Consider the following 22,348-nt stretch of genomic DNA (forward strand, 5'->3'; position numbering starts at 1 on the left):
AAGTTCTGCACACAGTTCTGCAGTATAACCACGGACAACAGGGGGGAAAGGGGAAGGTCAGGATGGAGAGGGTTGGTGTGACAGTGCGGCGGATGCTCAGGATGGGATGATCCACTGAGGCAGCCCCTGAAGTTAGTGGCCCAAGAAACAAGAAGAAGCACCACAGTCGGTGTAAAACATGGACAATGTGAACATGATGTCACCTATTGATTTGTGAAGTCCTCTTCTGAAGCCTTGAGTGTTTTCAACGTCACCATCTTGATTGTTTGGTATTAGTCCTTTCCTTTCTTTGAATGGGCTCACAAACTCATCAGGAAGGTATTTAGAGAGGTTTTCCCGCACATTTCTATAGGACCACAAGACCTTTTGCAGCCACAAGTGTGGCCCCCTGGTGGCCATTACAAAGAATACAAGTCTAAAACAAGAGCATAATTATTTCTTTTGGCTCTTAAATGTACAAACAGTATTTAAACTTATCTGTTCATGTTTTCTGATTTTGAAATAGTTCAGATTTTCTTCTGCCAGTTACTGTGAACACACCGTTGTAGGTGTACCTTGGATCCACCTGTTTGTACTCTCCTTCCTCAATATTTGAACCTTAACACTGGTCAAAACAACTGTTTATTGTTTGTTTATCACAGCTTATGTCTTCTGCCGCTCCCTGCCCTTAACTTTAGGTAGCACGTCTGTCCATAACACAGAAACCAACATGTCTCCATGTTAAATGATTGGAAAGTGCATATAAAGAGATTTATTCGGGTTTTTCACCCAAACATGGAACACTTCAAAACATTTTTGTCCGGGTCAATCGTTTACGCCCAGATTTAGCTTTCAGAGGAGGTCTGTGGTGACGTGTTAAACTCCTCAGGGTGGCGCTCTGCGAGTGGTGCATGTATATAGTATGGCTGAGTGACGGGTGAGAGGTTTACATGTGAAGAAGGGGAAAGAGTCATGTGATTGTGGGCCACGTGCACTCTGATTGGTCGAGTGTCTTGAAATTCAAGTTAAAAGTGTGTGATTTATTTATTGTTTTTCCCACATCCATCTTTAAATGGGGCTCATCATCATCATCATCATTGGATGAGAGTGATGATGCTCAGATGCTGAATTCCCCCCCCAACCAGGTTTCATCGTTGCCATGGTGATGGGGCCGCTCCTCCACGCCCACACTGCTTACCCCCTCTCTCTCTCTGCTCTCTCTCATGCTCACAGCGAGCGAGCGAGGGAGAAAAGACAAGGAAAAAAGAAAGAGAGCGAGAGAGAGGTGTGTTTTCTAACCCACGCATTGGAGTGGGAGACAACGTGCACACTCACACGTGCACACACACACACACACACACACACACACTTGCATCCACAGTGTGTCATGCTAGCAGTGTGTGGGCTGAGCCGACCAGCCTTCCACTCATCCTGCTTCTCTCCCTCTCTCTCCCTCTTCTTCTCCTCTCTCTTTTCGTCTCCAGATACTCCTCTTCTTCTTCCTCCTCTTCTTTTCTCCTCATCTTCCATCCTCTCCCATCCTCTCCTCCTCTGTGTTTCTCTCTCCATCTTTTCTTTTCAGTTTATCATCATGGAGAACGAGTCGGCAATCTTCTGGGTGAGTCTCTCTCTGCAGCGCTCTGTGTGTGTGTTTGTGTGTGTGTGTTAAAGGTTTGTTTGGATGATGTTTCAGCAATATGTTTGCAAGTGTGTGTGTGTAGGTGTGTGAATCAGTAATTTGTAACTTTAAAACTCACGATTCCTTTTATTCACACTTAACCATTTTTACCTCTTCTTATCATATGTTTCCTTCCCTCATCCCTCCTTCCCATCTCTTTCCTTTCCCTAACTGTCTTTCATCTCCTCCTTTCTATCTCTTGGTCCTTTTTTCTTTTTTCTTTCTTCATACTTTTTTCTTCCCCCCCCCCCCCCCCATTAGTTTCCTTTGCCAATTTGTCCCCTTCCTCTTTTCTTTATCCCCGTGTCTCTGTTTTCCATCTCACCTCTTCTGTACCTTACCTTGTCTGTTCCTTCCTTAATTTTTATTCTGCATTCTTCCTTTTTTCCTCTTGATTCCTTTACTCTTCTCATGTCCTTCTCTATCTATCTTTTAATTCCTTTACGTCTGCGTACCGCCTTCCCCTTCTCTTCTCCTCTCCTCTGCTTTCCTTTCCTTTCCTCTCTTGTCCTGCCTTTTTATTTCCTGTTTCTATTTCCTCCAGCATCACTTTACTGTCCTTTGAGTATGTGTGTGTTATGTAAGCGCAGCTGTCAATGTGTAGGCTGTAGTCTCAGACCGACCACCTAAACACATGATCCCCTCCAGCCCATCCCACTAAAAAAAGAGAAAGAAAAAACCCCACTTAAAACAGGAACAGGAAGTAGATCTTCTTCTAAAGCACTGACTCTCTTTGACATCTTGTTGCTGTCACAGCTAGGTGGTTAAAAGCTGTTGTGAAAGAAATTTATATCACAAATTAATGCGAAAAGAAAGTGTAATTAAAAAAATTATAGAGGCTGATTTTTTTCTAGAAAGCTTTGGAAAAACTCCATTCTTAAATGCCAGATCGTGGTTTTGAATGAATGGTATAAATGGCGTTCTTCACTCATCAAACAAGACAAGACATCTGACATCTGATAATTAATCCGGTTTGCAGTTTGTGGAAGCTGGCTTGTGACTGAAGCTGGCCAGATTTTTAAAAATCATACCTTTCCTCTGATATTGATTACATTCTCACATCGTAGAGACAATGTTAGATTCAATTCAAAGACAGTTTCACTAAGACTAGCTACTGGCAGCTAACCACAGCTAACAAAAATAGCAGCAACAAAAAAGCAGCGCTTTCAGACAGAAAAATTCAGCATATCCTCAACAACTCACCACAGTATAGTTGTCATCAGTCAGAAGTGACTTGTATCAATGACTTGTATCAGTTCTGACTGATGACTCCAGAGTAAAGAGTGTAGAGACTTCTCACCCAGCATTAACAGCTGAGGTAAGCAGTGGACTGACAGCCTTCCACAAATAGGGAAAATCTGCAGGTTCCAGTACAAACAGTAGTAGAAACACACAGGTTGGCTTAAGCTATTTTGGAGATTGAAACATTTTTGTCATACAGCAGCCATCTTAGCTATTGTTATGCACTTGAACTGGGAGGGGTAATAAAGCAAAAATCAGCTGATCCACTGACATCTAGTGGTGAAACTTTTACACATTAGCAATGTTAGAAACCTGTTTATTTCTTCTGTAAAGTTAGACATTTGAATGTAGGAGTCTGTGGGGACTGGCTGTTGCAGCCAGCTTCAACTTTTTTAGTTAACCTAATTGTTAAAAAGGGTTGTTTTGTTGTCCATTAAGCTCATTTACATTTCTCAGAGGAGTGATTACACTATTAGAATTTATTTGTGTGGAAAATGGTGAAAATTGTAGTTAACAGATGTTTCCAAAGGTCCAGCTGTGTGGAAACCTCCTAAAGGCCCCGAACAGGCTGGCCTTGGCCACGCTAACCCCCATTTAGTCCATGAAGGCCCTGAGGCCAGAAACACTAATTGTCTTGTATCTTTGTTGGAAAACATGTTTGAATTGGCATTTGCATTTACAGTCTCTTTGAGTCTTTATTGTCCGTTTGTCATTCTGTGGTCTTTACGGTTGTTTTTGAGCCTCTTTTTCTCAATATTACATCTTGTTACAGCCTTATATTTGATATTGATATTTTTAAATCTTTTAATGGTCATGCTATCTTTAAAAGCATCTCTGTGGTGATTTATGGGATAGAACAAGAGTGTCCACCCTTGGACACTCTTGTGCTGTTGTTGGTCCATGAGACAGCTGCAGAGAGATGTTCTAACATACAAAGAGCTGAAATTAAAACAACCGTTAAAAACAATAAAAAGTGTCCACTGTACCCACTGTCTGAGCTTTTTGTCTTTGGTGTCTTTTTCTCCTCTTCTCCTGTTCCTGGTGAACTCCTTTGTCTCTTCTTTCCTTGTTCTGGTCTACTAGTCACCCATTTAGAATTAGATTTGCATCCGGTGTGCAGTTCGCATTTTGGAGGACTGCACACGAGCTCATTTATGATGAATAAAAATGCCTCTCCATAGGCTCTCTGTAAGCAAATGTCTCTGTAAATAGACAAAACAACAGTAGCATAAGCTAAACTAAGTAGTTTTTAGTACCTAAACCAAACCAGGTAGACTTCAGGAACTAAATCAAACTAAGTTTTTACATAAAACAAATCAGCAAAGAGAAAAACACATACCTGACATACATACAGTGTATTCTTCCACCACCTAAAGTGGGCACTGTGGGGCTGTAAAACGAGGCCTTTATCTCTTGGCTACAGATATTGCTGCAACCACTTCGTCAGGGCACCGATGCCAAGTGATGCCTTGAGTATAATGAGAAAACGCTGGATGCATATGTTGAAACAATATTATGTTATGTCTCGAGATCAGAAATCGTTGTTTGGTTTTTATCTTTTCCAATTTGCTGTGCTTTGTCTCATTCAGGAGAAGACACTGATGCTCATTCAGTCCATTGTATCAGATGCTGTAAGAATTCTTGTTCTTACTCTAATGTGAGAAGTACAGATTCTCCTCAGATTTTAGGTTCCCAGTGATGTGCGAAACTTGACAAGATAAAGTGTGTGTCAGAGGGAGAGAAATTCAGTGTGTATTATCAGCTCCTGCTATTGGTTACCATGGTAATGGCCAGGGGAGCTGCATTTCCAGGACACACACACACACACACACACACACACACATCTTGTTCACACCTTACAATAAAAAGCATCTTTGGTGATCTGACCACAAATGGATGGATGGCTTTAAATCCAGCTGTGAGCACACCTGAAGCATTCAGACGTGCTATCAGGATGTGGCTGTTTATATTCAGAGCGACACATGTGGCGAGAAGTGCAGCAAGAGCGCAGATACATAATGAATGCAAATGCAGTCAAAAGCTCTCTCAACTGCTGGGAGAGGACTGAAATCATCATCAAATTAAAGTCATGAATTCAAGATTCAATTTAGGGATGTTTTCACTTTGGTTCGGCTAAAACAAACTGGTCTGTTTGCGCAGCTACTTCGACTCATTTAGGCGAGTGAGAAATCTCATCTCGTATAAGGACAATTGTTTGAAATTCAATTCTGGATTTTACAGCAAGGCAATGAAGAGAAGCCAATATGAGAAAAATATGATGTCTCTTAGTACTCTCACAGCAGCATTTTCGGATCACCTGGAGGCTTTTTCATAGAGCTGTTAGGACTTCCTGATATTAAGGATAAAGGCCATTTTTCACTTTCATTCTGAGACAGGGTGTTCCTAATTTTGACAAATTAAGTAAATGAAAGAACGTGGTCCTCCAGATGTCTTTTATGTGCGAGTTAAAGGATATGATGACTCCAAGATTCCTTACAGCATCACTGAAGGCCTAGATAATGCATCCACAGTGACTATTTGATTGTTAAGTGTGACGGTATTAACCTTTTCTAGGTCCATATCTTCTTTTATTTCCCAAAAGTAAACAAGGACAGAGTTAGCACTAAGAGTTTCAAGGGCCAAAACCTATAACAAGTCCAATAAAGTTTCCAGATATTATAGTCAAACGTAGAGGCCAGTCATCCGTGAAGGAGATAATTTAGTAGGTTGAGGTGAATTGGAAGTTTGCAGTAAGCTAGCTCAAACAAAAACATAGAGAAGTTGGTATAAACCTTCAACCTTTAAAATACTTTTGTATTTTGTTATTTGGCTGATTTACGGTAGCGTCAACCTGTACGCAATCTTAAGGAAGGCGCCTCTTTGCTTATGAGGTCAGTCAGTAGTAAACCAGAAAGGATATAGGCTCCAGGTCGGACACAAAGGATAAAATAAACAAACTAGTAAGCGCCTTGAAGCAACTGTTGTTGTGATTTGGCGCTATATAAATAAAATTTAATTGATTTGAATCTGGAGAGTTAGCTAGTTTGGCTGGTTTACATATAATTATCTCTCATCAGATGGCTAACATAGAAAATAATTTTCAGTGTAAGGGTTAAACTGCACACAGTGAAACTATATATTCTGAGGTTCAATCAATGAGGTACAGCAGTGGCATCATAAGTTCCTACTGCCATCACATATCAGCACAAACACCATCCCCAGAGTGGTTTGGTGTGACATGCTGCTGTGTGGTTTGGTCTACTCACTGTGATAAAACCGTGATCCTCAGCCTCAGAAAGCTTAGAAGCCCTGATAGTGATTCTTTTATGAAGCATGTGTGGTAATGTACACCATGACTTTTTAAAAACAGGAGTAGTCCTAATAAAAAGCTGGAGAGGCAGAGTTTTTAGGGTTTGTGGTCTATACAAGTTCAATACAATATTTTTTAGTAGTAGTTGCAATTTTGATTTAAAAAAAAGCTATAAGATTTCTAGTTTTTTGGTTCAGAATTTGCCTCTGAGAGATAATAACTTTATTGGCATAAATTAAAAAAGAGAGTTGACAAAGTTTCTTGACAGACATCACACAGTATGGCCAAAAATAAAACAATAGTGTGAATGGGAAATTAAAACAGTACAACTCTCCATAAAAGTATACAGCACATTTTTAAAATGATACGCTAGCAATTACAAAACAATAAGATATGATAGAACAATAAATGTCAGAAAGAGCAACGAAAGAGAGAATGCATCATATAAAACACATAAATATGTGATTTTTAGAAGCAATTCTGAGAAGTCACACTGATTTCAAAGGTAGGTCATTCCAAAGTCCTGATGGCAAAAACATCATCTACTTTAGATTTAAGTCTCAGAACAGCCAGGAGGGCTGAGGATCTAAGGCTTTGAATTGGCTCATGTGGGGTCAACATATTTGCTATGCAGCTTGGAGCCAAACCACATCGGGCTTTAAAAATATCAGTAAAATCTTACAATCAATTCTAAAACCTACAGGGAGCCAGTGATGAGAAGCCAGGATCTGGGTGATGTGACGCCATCTGCTTAAACCAGTAAGAACCAGAGCTGTTGTATTTTGAACCAGTTGGAGACGAGTGACATTTCATTTATACCAAAAAAACAAAAGAAAGCTAGAGTAATCTAACCTGGAAATAAATGCACGGACAACTTTTTCACAGATCACATTTTGAAAGCACTGGTTTAATTGTGACGACAGATCTGATTTCGTTGAAGCAAGACTGGAAGACTTTCCGGATGTCTCAGTTAAAGTTTAGGCCTGAGTCAAACTGTAGCTTTAAGTGTCTGGCGGTTGGGTACATGTTAACATGTGTTTTGGCATGATGGCATCCCACAGTTGCTGCATACTTACATACATCCATGATGGAAATCTGTTGTTTCACCACATCTAGTGAGATCTGGTGACTGTGGAGGCCACTTAAGTAAAGTGAACTCATTGTCATATTATAGCGTCTGTTATAATGGCATCTACTATAATGGCATCCACTAAGACCCCCAGAGTGTGTGTGTTGCCTATAGCCATTACAGCCAGCCAGCCACACCTTTCTCATGTTCTCCTGAGGGAGACCTTACCTTTGTAACATGTTGATACAGGTATCTACCTGAAACTGGCACATGTAGAGCCGTGGAGACCTGTCCTGTGTGGTCTTGTTGTTATGCCAAATAAAAGCCTAGTGTTCTACCTACCTGCCTGGACTATGAGTTATCTGGTTGTCCCAGGCTAACTAAGAAATTAGTTTGAAATGATAGGAGCTTCTATGACATGGATTGTAATCCTGCTGGAAGCAGCCATCATAAGATGGGCATAGTGCGGTCATAAAGGGATGGACATAGTCAGCACCAGTAATCAGGTAGGCTGTGGGGTGTACAGGTTTCACAGTTGCTACTAAGGGGCACAGAGTGTGCCCAGAAAATACAAGGTATGATGGATCCTTGTTTTCATTTTAGTTATTCAAAATTCTGTAGCAGAAATCAGACAAAGCAATATTTTTCCAGTCTTCAATGTCAAATTTTGGAACTTGTGTGAATTATAGCCTCGGTTTTCTGTTGTGGCATCTGGTGTGTCGTTCTGCTGCTATCACCCATCCACCTCCAGGTTCGACATAAGCATTCAGAGATGCTCTTTTATATACTTTGGTTGTAACAAGTGTTTGTTTGAGATAGGGTAACGCAGATAACCACTTTGATTGTATGGGAAAATCCTAATAGACAAAAAGATAGCATTTCTTCCCCGTGGTTGGTTCGAACTTCAGTAGGTCGTCTTCACCATTTCTATATACCTAGAAGCATCAAGCTGCTGCCATGTGATTGGGGTATTAGACACTTCCGTTAAGAAGCAGTTGAACATCCATCCATCAAGTCTAAGCAGAGAAACTCAGACCCTACACCCTCTTCTAGCTCATCCGGAAATTCCCAGGCCAGCTATGAGACATAATATATCCAGCATGTCCTGGATCTTCCCTGAGTCTTCCTCCCAGTAGGGCATGCCAAGAACACTCACCTTCACCTAGGACAGGGGTGTCAAACTCAAATACACAGTGGGCCAAAATTCAAAACTAGAACAAGGTCGCGGGCTAACGTTAATATTTATTGAAAAATATCTTCCTCCAGATTTAAGAATGAATCTCTTCTTATGGACTCAAACAAGTTTTGCTGAAAAACTGAATGTGGAACAAGCAAAGCTTAATACTAAACAATGTATATATTAGCTGTATAATACCAGTAGGCCAGCTCTAATAGTAATTTGGTATGGCTTCGCGGGCCAAATGTAATTAGGCTGCGGGCCAAATTTGGCCCGCGGGCCAGAGTTTGACACCTATGACCTAGGAGATGCCGATTAGGTATCGCAGATATATGCCCTAATAAATTCATCTGTCTCCTATCGATGTGGAAGAGTAGCAGCAGAGCTTAGGTAAATCAACAGCTTCACTTTCAAATTCAGCCCTTTCTTCACACCAATAAACATGTACAGTATGCGGGGCCCCAATCCATCTTTTAATCTCTTGACCTCTGCTGGAAACAGCACCACAGGGTAATCAATATATTTTGGCATAATTTCTGGACAGCTGTTGTGTTCCCTACTTCTATTCAGATTTCACATACTCAAACCGTTAAAAGCACTTAAAAGTTTCAGTTGGTTTTGTCAAATCTGTGGTTCATAAAGGCCATCAGAAAAACAAAACAATCCCACAGTAATCATCCCAGTATGTTTCTCTACAAGACGCCTGTTTGTTATTATTCATGAAGTGATTGATTTGCAGGCGAACAATGCAAACTCACTACAGGCCTAAAGGGTAACTATAACCCTAAATTAGACGTGAAAGTGATCGCTACTGTTAGTCTTTGCAGTCGTCTCTGAATAAACTCTAGTGTCTACATTTATAAATAGAAGGAACAGTCTTTCTCTCTGAGCAACAGTGCAGCTCACTGATGGTTTTTTTGGACAACAATGGAGCTCGATGACACAGAAAAGACATGTACAGACAACACTTGTAAATAGGGTACATGCTGTGCTGCGTTTGGTGTTGTGATGGGCTATAATATTTTTAAAAATCTCCAAAGATCGTTTAATCCACACAGGATTTGGGGGGGATTTGTAATGTGTTCATCACATAATGTAGCAGCAGGTTTTAATACTTCATGTTGGATGTGAAATATATCAAATACAAATTAGGACACAATTAATGTGGTCTTGTTCATCCATGTTTATTCGGACTGTGAGTATTAGACCTTTTTTTTTTCAAGTACTTTTAGTTCTGTTCTGTAGTTACAGCTAAGGAAATAACAATGACGCTTCTCAAAAAGATGTAAATAGAAGAATATGTGGATGTGTTCTTGTTCAGGTATCAATGTGAGGACTTCTGTAAGCGTTTGACCTTCTGAGGACATTTTGTCAGGTCCTCGCTTTCTTAGAGGCCTGTTTGATGGTTCAGGTTTAAATGAAGTCACATCAAAGCAATTGTCAATGAGGGACCTCAAGAAGATATACAAGAATATGTGTATGTGCATGTGTTCTTGTTCAGCTGTGAGAACTAGTGTGAGTGCGGGGACATTTTATTGGGTAATAATGTTATTTCAGAGTTTAGTGGGGTTTCAGGTTAGAATCAGGTTACAGTTAGGAAAATGTGATTGGATGAAATCGATGTCAATCACCCAGTTAATTCTCTGGAAACAACATCAACATTCCTGGATGAATAGCGGGAGGGTCTAAATTTTTTCAGTAGCGTTTGTCTTGGTGTTTACCTGATGAGCATCAGTAAAAAAAAATATAGTAAGAAATATACATTTTTAGTGTTAACCTTTTTTTCCATTTTATTACTCTGTGAGTATTAACCCTTTAAAACCGGTCAGAGCGGGCACGCTCCGTTTTGCATAACTATTTTTAAATCCCGGTAGCACAGCAACCACGTGAGCTAGCGCAATCATTTTTTTTGCATATGAGACCGGAGGAGTTGTACTTACATCTTATGCCATCAGCTTGTCCTAGGTCACAGTTTCCTTCCACATAAAGCTTTGCAAAAACTGCATAAAAAGCACTTGCAGCAACAAAAACATAATATTCCAGAAACTCGCTTTGCCGATCCGATCAGCTGTTCATAACACTTCCTACGTCCATCAGCGTGAACTATCGCATGTCCGCCATGACCTGCCCGAAACCGGAAGTGACGTCATTTTCGCGGAAATGTAGTTTTTTTACCATCAGGGCCTCATGAGCTTATACTGGTGTTTTTAAAACTTATGTTTGACTTTATGACTTTCTGTATCGTTTCTGGGATGCTTAGGACTCATATTGCACTGCTGGAAATAGTTTATTTTGATGCATATGCTGCTTTTTTGCAAATTTGCACTATAATATTTATTTTCGTTTTTCCTGCAGTGTATAAAAATTGGTGTATTTCAAAAATAAAACTATGAAGACACTCAAAATAAATTTCCTGTGGTGGGAAACTAGTTTGTGCAACTTTTTTGCATTTACAGTTTTGAGGGTTAAGCCTCTTAAATTTCTCTAACTAGAAATATATGTTAAAAAACAAAAACGATTTTAAATTTTTTTGCAGTTTATTGCACTTTTTTTGCCATTTATGTAATTACTATGCACTTAATGCATGCATATTATTACAATTTAGGCTGTAATGGTTGTATTGATGTATAGCAACTTGAAATGCTCCCAAAAATGGCTCCACAGCATGTAAAAATATAATATAAGCTCTGGCGGACTTGGTTCTATAGGTCTTAAAGGGTTAATGTATGATCCTATAACAGGGCTTCTGGACCTTATATCAAATTTGCATGTATTCTGAGTCTAGTCTGTCTGAATTCTGTTTTTATAGTTAACATCTACATTCAGGCATTTAAACACAATCTGTGTCTTAATCCCAGAGGTCAGGATTTTTTCTCAATTTTTCTTCCTTCAAATCGTCTTAACTTGAATAATATAGTAGGTCTTTTACAATCTTCCTAACAAATAACAAAACCAGCACAATGTCATATCCTCTTCCATCTATTGATTTATGCAGAAATATGGGAATATGGTACTCAAGAAGCCTGCCTCAAGTGGACATTAGAGCAATTGTAATTTTACTTCAGCTTCATTTTTCAGCCCTCTGGGTTGCCTCTTAAATTTTCAGTGATGGGGCATAAAATGTTAAAAAGCTGTGTATGTGTATGTCTGTGTTCTTGTATAGCTGTTTTTATGAGGACTAATGTAATAATTATTATTATACCATCATTGGGTTGTCTTTTTATCACATGCCTATTTGAGGGTTTAATGTCAAATCAAGTTGCAGTTAAGGAAATTTCAACAGGGTCTGTCACAAAGATAGAAGTTAAATGTGAGTGTTTGTGTGTTATCAGTGAAGTCCAGGTTCTCAGCTTTTTCCTGGCAAACATCCGTTTCCTTGGCAACCCAGACAGGAAACAGGAAGCGTGAGTCAGAGGAAGTCCTTCTAATCTTTGTCTTTACTTGTTTTAAATTGTGTTCTTGTTTGCAACATGTCCTCCTGCTGTCTGCGTTGCTGTGGACACATTCCGGTTTTACAGACAGACCCACACAGACCAGCTGGGTAGCATGCTGTTAGCAATTAGCAAGCCACCAACTGCCTGCAAGTAGGCTACCATAAGCTAACAGGCTACCAGAGGTTACTCCCACTCAGTCTGTTTTTCAGATTTGATCATGCATAACTTTGGTCTTTATTGTAGGGCCAAATTTGAGTCAGATGTTGATCTTCATATGTTGTTGGTCTTTCGTATCTGAATCTCAAGCACTCTGCCACCATTGATAAGTTAAAGCTGGCAATGCATAAAATAATTGTAAAAAATACATAAATAAAAGAAAGCCCAATCTTGGTGGCTGCATCAGTCAGGACACATTGGAGACTATATATATGAACAGACTAGTGGAGACAACATAAGCTTTAAAAGTATCAGGGTGAATAACCTGTAATATATGGTAGAATCACAGAAGAGTTTGCAGGACAGTTTGTTAGGTTTGTTGGATACGGGAATAGAGATTTCCTGCCAGCACTATCATGATCAGGCATAAGAAATTCCAGTAAACCAGCCATTCTGGTGTCTGTATTCAGCTCTCAATTCCAGATCAACACAAGTCAAACTGGCATGTGTCCGGTGTTGGGAAGGTTACTTTTAACATGTATTCCACTACAAATTACAGAATACATGCCCCAAAATGTATTTTGTAACGTATTCAGAATACGTTACTGAATGAGAGTGATGTATTCTGAATACTTTGGATTGCTTCATGTATTATCATGCTTTTTACAACTACATGAATGTACTATTGCTGTGTGATTCATTACTATTACTGAAGGCTACTCACCATACCAATACCAACTAGATTTTTAAATCTTAATATAAAATGAGTAGCAGTAGGTGGACATTGGGTAAGGCATACATGTGTTGTTTGGGTTTCAACCAGCGTGGAGTTACCAAAAATAGAGAGAGCATAGCTTAATATATGAAACAAGAAAAGACTGCTATGTAATCCATTTATTTCAACAAAGTAACTGTATTCTGAATACCACCTTTTGAAAAGGTAACTGTAACGGAACACAGTTACTCATATTTTGTATCTTAAATATGTAACGCCGGTACATGTATTACGTTACTCCCCAACAGTGCATGTAGCCGAATTAATCGAATAAACCGAATTAAAGCAACTGTTGGATTGCTGGTTAAGAAAATAGAAGGACAATTGTAAGTTGAAATAACCTTTTGCTCATTTCCAGCTCCATATTCTTATTCTTGGACTCTACTAGAGTACCATGCTTGACTTATAGTTCAAAATAATCCTTGCTGGGTCTTGGTGCAGTTCTGCAGTTCATCTTCTCTCTGAAACTAGTTAAATTAGCTCTAAATCCAAAGACTTTAAAAAGCGGAATAAGTTAAAAATTTACAGGAAAAAAATGGAGTTCATTTTGTATGGTAAAATAGCTCTATAAATGTAATATAGAAAAATAAAACAGAATTTACTTACCAAATGTAATAGAGAAATACTTAATGAGTAAAATAATTGGCGACTGGCTCCCTGATGCTAAGTCTCATGGTTCAAGGTTATCTTTGAGTGTCAGTTTGCAGTCCATACACTGGTTCGCTCGTGCATGCTAGCAGCTAATCAACCCTGCTAGCATGTACGAGCTTCAGCTGCTGCAGTGAGGCCCTCAGCCAGTTCACGTTTCTTTGTACTCGGCTTAGAATAGAAACTCAGAAATAAATCAATATGTAAAACTTTACATAATTCTGCCAGCATGGCAGTGGATAAGGAAAAAAAGGTTTGCAGCCTTGTTGCCATGCTAACAACTTCATATTGTGTAACTAAGTGAACCTGAAATGGCCTCCGTGAAATGCAGCTGTGTCTGACCCACTTCTGATTCACGCTGCTCCACCATCTCCTAACATGTTTTTTCTCCTTCTTTTCCCCCTCTATATCCTGGCCTCCCTCGCCTTTACCTCCCACCCGTCTTCCTCTCGCTCTTCCTCATCTCTCTTCCTCCCTTTCTACAGGATGGGCAGGGCAGCTCCCAGAACACAATCTGAAACCCTGAGACCTCTCACTCCCCTGCAGGATTACTACACTTTAACTACAGTATTACAACACAAAATCTTTCATAGTTTGAAGGGTTCAACAAAAGGCACTACAATATAAAGGTCTCCATCTGCTGCAGAAAGCACCCATCCTACTGCTACTACAGGATTACACCACATCTTCATCCAATCAAAACCTTTCAGAGACACAGGAAGCAGGCACCCCAGGCTGCACCAGGCTGCCCCAGGACCAGAAACCAAAGAAATCACCGGACCAGTAACCCAGACCAAAACAGAATCAGGAAAGACCAGAAGAGACCAGTCGAACTCAGTAAAGGACAGTGGAAAAGTTTGATGGGACTCTTGACGATAGGTGAGTAAATCTATCTTGATATTACTAGGTTTCCTCTCTGCACTTGAAGCGATGATGGATTTGCTTTTAGCCATTTCTGACTTTTTGTTGTCACTTTCAGCTGTTATGAGACTGTTTTGAGTTTGTTTTAAGTCATTTTTGCCGTTTGAGTCCATTTGGAGTCTTTTTTTAGTCATTTGTTTTGTCTCTGGAGTCAATATTAGTTGTTTTATGACTGTTTTTAATCTTTTTGTTCTCACTGTTGGCTATTTTTTGTGCTTTGACTCTGATTTTAGTCATTGTAGTCTTTTTGTGGTAATTTTTTGGGGGGTGTTTTTTATGAGGCTACTTAGTCATTTGTCATTTAGTCAGTTTGGTTTTGGTCATTTCATTCTTTTAGAGACATATTTAGTTTTTCTGAGGTCATTTTGTTGTTTTTAGCGGTTTTATAGCACTGTGCAAAAGACTTGAGCCACCACTCATTTTGCTAGAAACCCAATATATTGAGAGCATACAGAAATCGAGTTTGTAACATTCTAACAAACTTGACAGTCAATATTTGATATGATCACCTTTATTCTTCAGCACAGTTTGAACTGTCTGAGCCAGCTTTCTGTAATTTTTTTAAAATAGTCTTCATGAACATTTCTGCTGGCTTCTTGAAGGACATTCAAAGCTCTTCTTTGGATGTTTCTGCCTTTTATTCTGATCCCACACTTCTTCAAAATGTTGAGGTCCAGGCTTTGGGGAGGCCAATCCATGAATGATATTGTTCAACTGTGTGCTTTTCTGTCCAGATATGCCTTTATTACATTAGTCTGTTTGGAATCATAGTTATGCTGAAAAATGAATCTATTGGTACTTTCTTCATAATTCCATCCCTTTTTGTCAAGATCTTCAACACCACTGGATCAAATGTAGCCAGACCATAACAGAGCCTACACCATCTTTTACAGATGGCTGTAAACGCTCACTGTTGGACCTCCTTCTGGAATTCCTCTCCCTGTTTCCTTTATTCAAGAAGGGTTTCTTGGTAGCTGCTTTCCACTGAGACCATTTCCAATGAGACTTCAGTAAACAGTAGATGGATCAACTTCAGTTTTTTCTTATTTCTTACACACATGACTTTAAGGTAATGATTGTCTGCTGTAGATAGTTTTTGGGCCTGGTACTTCTTTTGTATTTTCCTGTCTTACAGTTTCGACTTGAACACTGCACTCAATGCTGAGATACAGTATACCAAGTTTCCCACTATTAGTCCTCTGAAAATTGTCAGGTTCAAGGACTACACTGAAAATCAATGAAAAAGCAGTCAATGTCCTTAAGAAACTCTGAACAACTATTACTCAAGAGCACTTTAAAAACATTACAAGTCACACTTCCTAAAAGCAAATTATAAAGACATTAGTGGTGGTTCAAGACATTTGAGCAGTATTCTACATTGCAGTGATTTTAGGACATTATGTGGTCTTTTCTTAATCTTCTAACTGAGCTTTGTGGATTTTACATGAAAAACAATTAGAGCCGCTTCAAGCAAACAAATATCCAGATGAAAGTGTGTTTTCAATCTTAGGCCAGTATCATAGCACCTGAGAAAATGATGTAAGAAGATGGCTTGTCTTATTATGACTGAACATACATTTATGGAGCACTGACATTATATTCTGAACCTAAAATCTGGAAGCATTTAAGTAAATTTGTAAGTTATTTTCATCAACAACTGATTCAACAACTGAGTAATTTGCCTGGATAAAAGCCTGTAACTGCATGGAGTGAGTCTTTTATTTTTTATTTATCCTGGATCATCTATCAGTTTTCAGACGTGTGTGTTGAGAAACTGTCGATCCGGAGACTTGATGCTGCTACATCGCTGTTTGCTTCAGGACAGGATTTGTAGTAAAAGGACTAACACAAGAAAAAAAGGACAAGTGTGATATTTTAAAACACTTCCAGACACTCATTCATTTGCAGTCTAATATAGGACCCCGTTTCTGCTGGTTCATCCACCTCTTCATTTAGGTTCCTCCAGCATATTTAAGGTCAATGAAGTCTCTTTTTTTATATCTCAGTCTATAAAGAGCATAAAAAACACTCCTCACTGGCTCACATTCATGCCACAACATTGCAAACCTTGAGTCATGTTTGCAGGTCTGAAGAAGAAGTGAATTAGCTTTTCTGCTGCCATGATTCAAACAGCGCTCACATCCTGCAGCTATTGGCTGCAGTGAAAGCAGCTGAGGCGCCCTGTCAGTAGTGGAGGAGGAAGCCATTTTTTCTCTCTTTGGGCTTATTTTGAGTCTCTTCATGGCTGTTTTTAGTCATTTTGAATATGCATGTATAGAATCACCAGTCAAATTTTTACCTTTGGAAGTTATGCCTCTGCTGCCACCTTTGCTGTTGCAGAACTCTCCCATAGGTTTAATTCAAAGTTGTCTGAGTATAAAGTCTATATGTTATCAAACCTATGGATAAATACACTAGAGAATTTAATACTGAAACTAGTGAAAACATTAACTAGAACTCAACTACTTGATATAAACTGAAAGAAAACTAAACAGAATTTAAAAAAATAATTGAATGAAATGCTGGACAAGTACTTGAGTAACAAAACACAACAACGTGATTAAAGAACAATCACCAAAGAAAAAACTTTTTTTTAAGGTACGAAGACCCCTTTCTGACCTCGAGTCCAGGAAAACTAACCCGGTGTTCCCCTCCTGACTCCTCCAATAATAACGGCAATATCTGAAGTGCCTGATTAATTGGCTTTAGGCCAGTTCTATTGTAACAAGGTGGAAGTGTGTATGTAGGCTGAAGGCAAACTGTCAGCACAAGTAAAAACGTGCTTCTCACTTAGCCTTCACTCGACAACTTGCTGTGCTTTTTTCCTTCTCTTTCAGCCTCTGAAACAGAATTTGAAATTCAGGACGTCAAGCTAATTTTTTTTTTCCAAATTATTTTATTCTGATCACTCGGTGTGTAAAACAGCCAGACTGTGATCGCTGTCAGCTGGAAACACAGACGCTCTTCTCACTACAGAGGAACATTCAGTCTTTCTGAATTATACAAGAGGGCCGTGAAAGTACATCTGAGCTTTTTATCAGTTTTCCAGCTGTCAACTAAAATTATACTTAACTTTCAGATGTCAAAATGTAGACTGCTGATACACTCGTTGGATTTAAAATGTTTTTTTGAGTAAAAAAGGCCTTTTTTAATGGAATTTGGTTGGTATTCATCACATGACAGCTCATCAATTTCAAATGTACTGAGAGAAACTGAAGGCTTTCTATGGTCTTCACCTTAATGTATCAGTGACATATACCATATTTACATATTTGCCTAAACTGCCATAAATACAGCTGTGGTCATGCATATCTCATGGTAATTTGTTTTTAATGATTTCGTTGAACTGTTCTTTTTCCACGGTGGTATGATTGTACAGCATAGGTCTTTAATTACTGAAACAAGAACTGGAGGCACAAGTTGGAATTCATTTGGGATTGTCTCTAATACTTTTGGTATCCATCAACAAGCTGCAATAAATGAAACCCATTTGACACCTCAGAGTTAATAGAAAAATACACCTGTTACGGGATTCACAAAGATTTAGATTCTGTTTGAAATAGATGGACTCTATGTCTTATCATTGGGCAGTTAATGTTCATCAACCGGCTGGTGACAGAGAAAATTCAGTGTTTGTGTGTAAACTCTTACTATTAATCAATTCTTATCGGACTCTTCCTGTGGTCTTCAGGAACCAAAGCATTTTTAGACCTCACTTCTACTTCCAGATGAAGAATGTAGCCTCAGCATTGTTCTGTGTGGGAGGACAGTGGCTCCACTCAGGACAAAAACTGGAAATGATCAAAGTGTTGACCCCAAGTTATTTCAGGACAAAGTCTCCTGCTGCTCTAATCGAACAAATAATTTCTACTTTTTCCCAAAAGTCAAGCCTAAATCGGAGAAGCACAGAACATCCTTGATCAGATCGGTCCTGAAAGAAACCTGAGGACCAACCCGAGGAGACATTACATAACAGAGCACTCTGCAGGGTAGAGTGGAGGAAAATAGTCACTGTGAGCAACACAAAAGCTGCTCCTGCTCCCACTGAGTATTACCTGAAGGACCCATTAACATTTACAACAGCAAGCACAAAGATAACAAGGAGCTGCGCTTTTACCAGGGAAAATATACTTTGACTGCTGATATGTAGCAGAAACGTTTTGCTCACTCAGGTGTGAAAGTCTGATTTTCAGAGCGGCTGAGATGGAGGGAAGAATGGGAAGAGAAGAGGGATGAAACAAAATGGAAGAAGCAATGAGAGATGGAAAGAAAAAAACTGAACCTGTCTACATTTTCCAGGTGTTTGAAGATCTATTTGCTGAATTGATTTTAACCTTTTTTTATTAGCTCTATTTCTCCGTCAGATTTATGAAAGGGCAATACTAGAACTTTACTCTAATTTCTTATAGATCGTCTGCTGTTTGGCATTTTAGTTAATGAGAGGATTTATACTCCTAACTTGTCTCATATTGCCATTTGGTTAAGGTCCTCTGGTATAACATTTAACAAGCTGGGCTCCTCTCTACCTTCATTTTTCAAAGTCTAGTGCAGGGTAGGATCTGTACAAAGAAAATAGAAACAATATTTCCTTTAAGGCTGAAGACATCTGCCTTTAAAGTGGATATAAAAAAATAAATCTCAGGACTTTTCCCTTGAAGACAGCAGTTCAGATCCAATAAAAGACCATTAATTTAGACCTGAATAGAAATCAGTTGTAGAAACTGCATGGAAGCATTTGTGTATACCTGCAGGTCATCAAAAGACATCTGATAAATATCAGATATGGTAAAAACTGCCATTGATCGACAAACTATTCAGTTTTATTCCATCTATCTAAAACATGTGTGGGCAGATTTTTTCTTTTCTCTGAGAATGTGAAAAAACTGAAACATGAACCATAATGCTGAATTGTGGTGAACTTCATGAATGTGGTAATCATAATGTAAAACTTCTGGAGTCGTTACAGTACACTAGGACCAGCTAGGTTCGACTACTAGAGTAGTAATGAGTGTAGCGTGTAATAAAGACCACAGACCAGAAAATAAGTTACAAAGAACAAAAAAATGTAAAAAAAAACCTGAAAACAATTCAGCAAAAGGCTGAATAACCCCTTAAACAAACAAACAATCAAAAAAAGAAAAGTTGTCTCTGTGTCCTTTAACTATTAATCCCAGAATTACTCTGAATGCTTATCCGGTGCTTTGAGAGTCAACTGTTCTTTTGCAGAGGTGTATGGATTAATCCTACCAGGTTTTTTTTTCAGCGAAAGAGCGCAACCTCCAGCAGGGGGCGCTTTTCCCGTTTCCTGCTCAGCACAGTTCAATCGGTCTGTTAGTGGCTCACCATCTTGTTTCTTGCTCAGCGAATCAAGCTTTGATTCTAGCTCGGCATTTCCCAATCCAAACCTTAATGGCCAAGTCCCGTTCAGTTATGTTCAGAATGTCACTAAGGCAAGGACAGGTTGGAAAGACCAAAATACATTCTCCAGAGTACAAAAATGGCTTTATGTAGACTTCTGGCTTGTTTTTGAATATTTTTTTCACTTGTTTAGGCAGCAGCTCCGCAAGGACTGTCTGCATTTCTCCCTCTACAGCAGGAGTGTCAAACTCAAATATACAGTGGGCCAAAATTTAAAACTGGAACAAGGTCGCGGGCTAACATTAATATTTATTGAAAAAAAAATCTTCCTCCAGATTTAAGAATGAATCTCTTCTTATGGACTCAAACAAGTTTTGCTGAAAAACTGAATATGGAACAAGCAAAGCTTAATACTAAACAATATATATATTAGCTGTATAATACCGGTAGGCCAGCTCTAATAGTAATTTGGTATGGCTTCGCGGGCCAAATGTAATTAGGCTGCGGGCCAAATTTGGCCCGCGGGCCAGAGTTTGACACATATGCTCTACAGCATCAAAAAGAAGGAACAACCCGGTTGGGTGTAGCTGGTCATAGGAGTCACGCTGCAGCGTGCCCTTTCACAATAAGAGTCTGAACACATATTTTAGCCATCTTACCTGACTTAACATAAAAACACCATGAATTAGCAAGTTTTTTAACCTTTATGATCTATTTATTGACTATTTATCACCTGTAATATATTTCTTATGACTGTTTTTACTAACAGGTTTTTATTTATTAGCAGCTATGTTAACCAGGGTTACAATAACATATTTCTTAACAATAAGATTGAGATCCTTGTTTTAAAACCCTTTTAGAAACAGATGACTTTGTGTTGTACACTGCATTGTGTAAGTCCTGTACCAGGAGTAAATGGTTGTATCAACCAATGACAGAAATACTTTAAAAACGGACACCAATTAGGAACATAATACAGACCTAAATTAAGATTAAGGTCATATTTGCAATTTATGATTTCTTTTTTTGTACATGGATTCTGTGAATTATGAAATGTTGTCATATATCTGTAGACCTTTCCATAAAAGGTTTGAATTATGGCTTCTGATGCCAAAATATCCACTATAAAAGGGCAGATGTTTAGTTCAGGGGCAGTTTGTTTGCACAAAAACACGACAAGCCCTCTCAAGTCAAGTTAAATACAAGTATTGACTTTTAGAGTTATTTGCCTAGAGTTTATCTTTTACCTTTTTTACTTTTAGAAGGGTTGTTTACTTTTCCCTTCAGGACGTTGAGAGCCTGCGGGTCTATTTTGGTCTAAAGTCACACTAAAGCACTTTACTAAGGATTCAGTATAGTGTTTCAATCAGGAGCACAGGCAATGTCTGAACTAACAAATAACAGAACCTCAGTTTTGCTGTTACGGTTTATGGACATCCAGATGTTTAGGGCCCCTAAACAATGTAAAACCAATTGCTAGGTCTTCAACTTTACTAGTAAACGTAATAGAGTATCGTCTGCATAGAATGACATCCGTTTTTAAAGTAGAGCCTAAAGGAAGCAGGTATAGTTCAGAAAAGAATAAGACCATGAATGAAGCCTCGAGGGACACCACAGGTTGGGGAAAACTCAACATGGCTCCAACCTTGCACACTGTGTCAAGCGAGAAAGCGTCATACTGTTGAAAGAAGCAGTGTAGCTTGACAATGAAGATTTCTTAGATTCCATGCTGGAATAAGGGGCCAGCTTATTTAACTGCCACTTACAAAAATAGTTCAATGAAATGTGTTTTTGAGAACACTTCATTATTCTGTCGAATGGTATAATCACTTTTTGGGAGTTTCCAAAAGGGAACCGTTCCCCTCCCCACCTCACATCTGCCTCAACTTCAGACAAATGAAGAGGCAGCAAACGTGACTTCTAGAAAAGCAGTGGATGGGATGCATAAAAAGGATGAATCCTGGGGACACGTAGCATTTAGAAACTCCTGTGTAATCAAGCTTTTCATCAACAGTGCACGTCGCAAATTTATATTTGAACAGCTGTCACATTGTTGGCTCGCCTTTTGTCTTTGCCTTCATTTTGAAGGTTAATCCGTCAAAACAACAGTGAAAAGCTCTAATTTATTGAGCTTTTATTTCAGGCACTGAGGCATGAAAATGCAGTTTGGCTTTTTCTGTGCGTTCTTTTGTTACGACCGATGAGAGTGTCTCAGTTCAAAACCCTCAGAACAGGTGGAGATAAAAAGAAAAATGCACACAGGAGTGAAAACCTCAACAGCTGCAGGGCTATTCAGAAATGCTTCGTCGGTGAGTTTGGCTTCAGAAGTGTTTGTTGCCTTTTTAAACAGACAGAGAGGGGGGTTTCTCGGGTCTTACCATGCTAATCACAAGCAGAGAAAACATAATCTTCAGTAAGTTTAGTGTTTCTTGACTCCAGTCAACCACCTTCTCTCTCTATGAAAGGTTATTTGAATGACGGGGAAGTGATTCAGCGTCTCTGATTGGTAGAGCTGAAGTGGAAGCTGAAGTGGAGGCTGAAAATCAAACCCTGCAACTTAAAGCTGATTGCAGTGGGAACTGTCAAGGCAGCAAGTGGACA

The 22,348-nt window shown here is 39.1% G+C and overlaps 1 protein-coding gene across 6 annotated transcripts in view; it reads left to right on the forward strand.

Annotated features, from left to right (window-relative positions):
* Positions 1 to 1,523: 1,523 nt before the first annotated feature.
* The window catches only part of shank3b (SH3 and multiple ankyrin repeat domains 3b), a 63,712-nt gene continuing 42,887 nt past the window's right edge, over positions 1,524 to 22,348 (forward strand). For all 6 annotated transcript variants that reach the window (XM_013913186.1, XM_013913188.1, XM_013913187.1 and 3 more), the window contains exons 1-2: positions 1,524 to 1,597; positions 13,954 to 14,347. The gene's annotated coding sequence lies outside the window, so the exon portion shown is untranslated. The remainder of the gene's footprint in view (positions 1,598 to 13,953; positions 14,348 to 22,348) is intronic.

This window comes from Pundamilia nyererei, unplaced genomic scaffold, assembly GCF_000239375.1.
Source record: "Pundamilia nyererei isolate P.nyererei 1_Seehausen unplaced genomic scaffold, PunNye1.0 scaffold00119, whole genome shotgun sequence".
NCBI lineage: Eukaryota > Metazoa > Chordata > Actinopteri > Cichliformes > Cichlidae > Pundamilia > Pundamilia nyererei.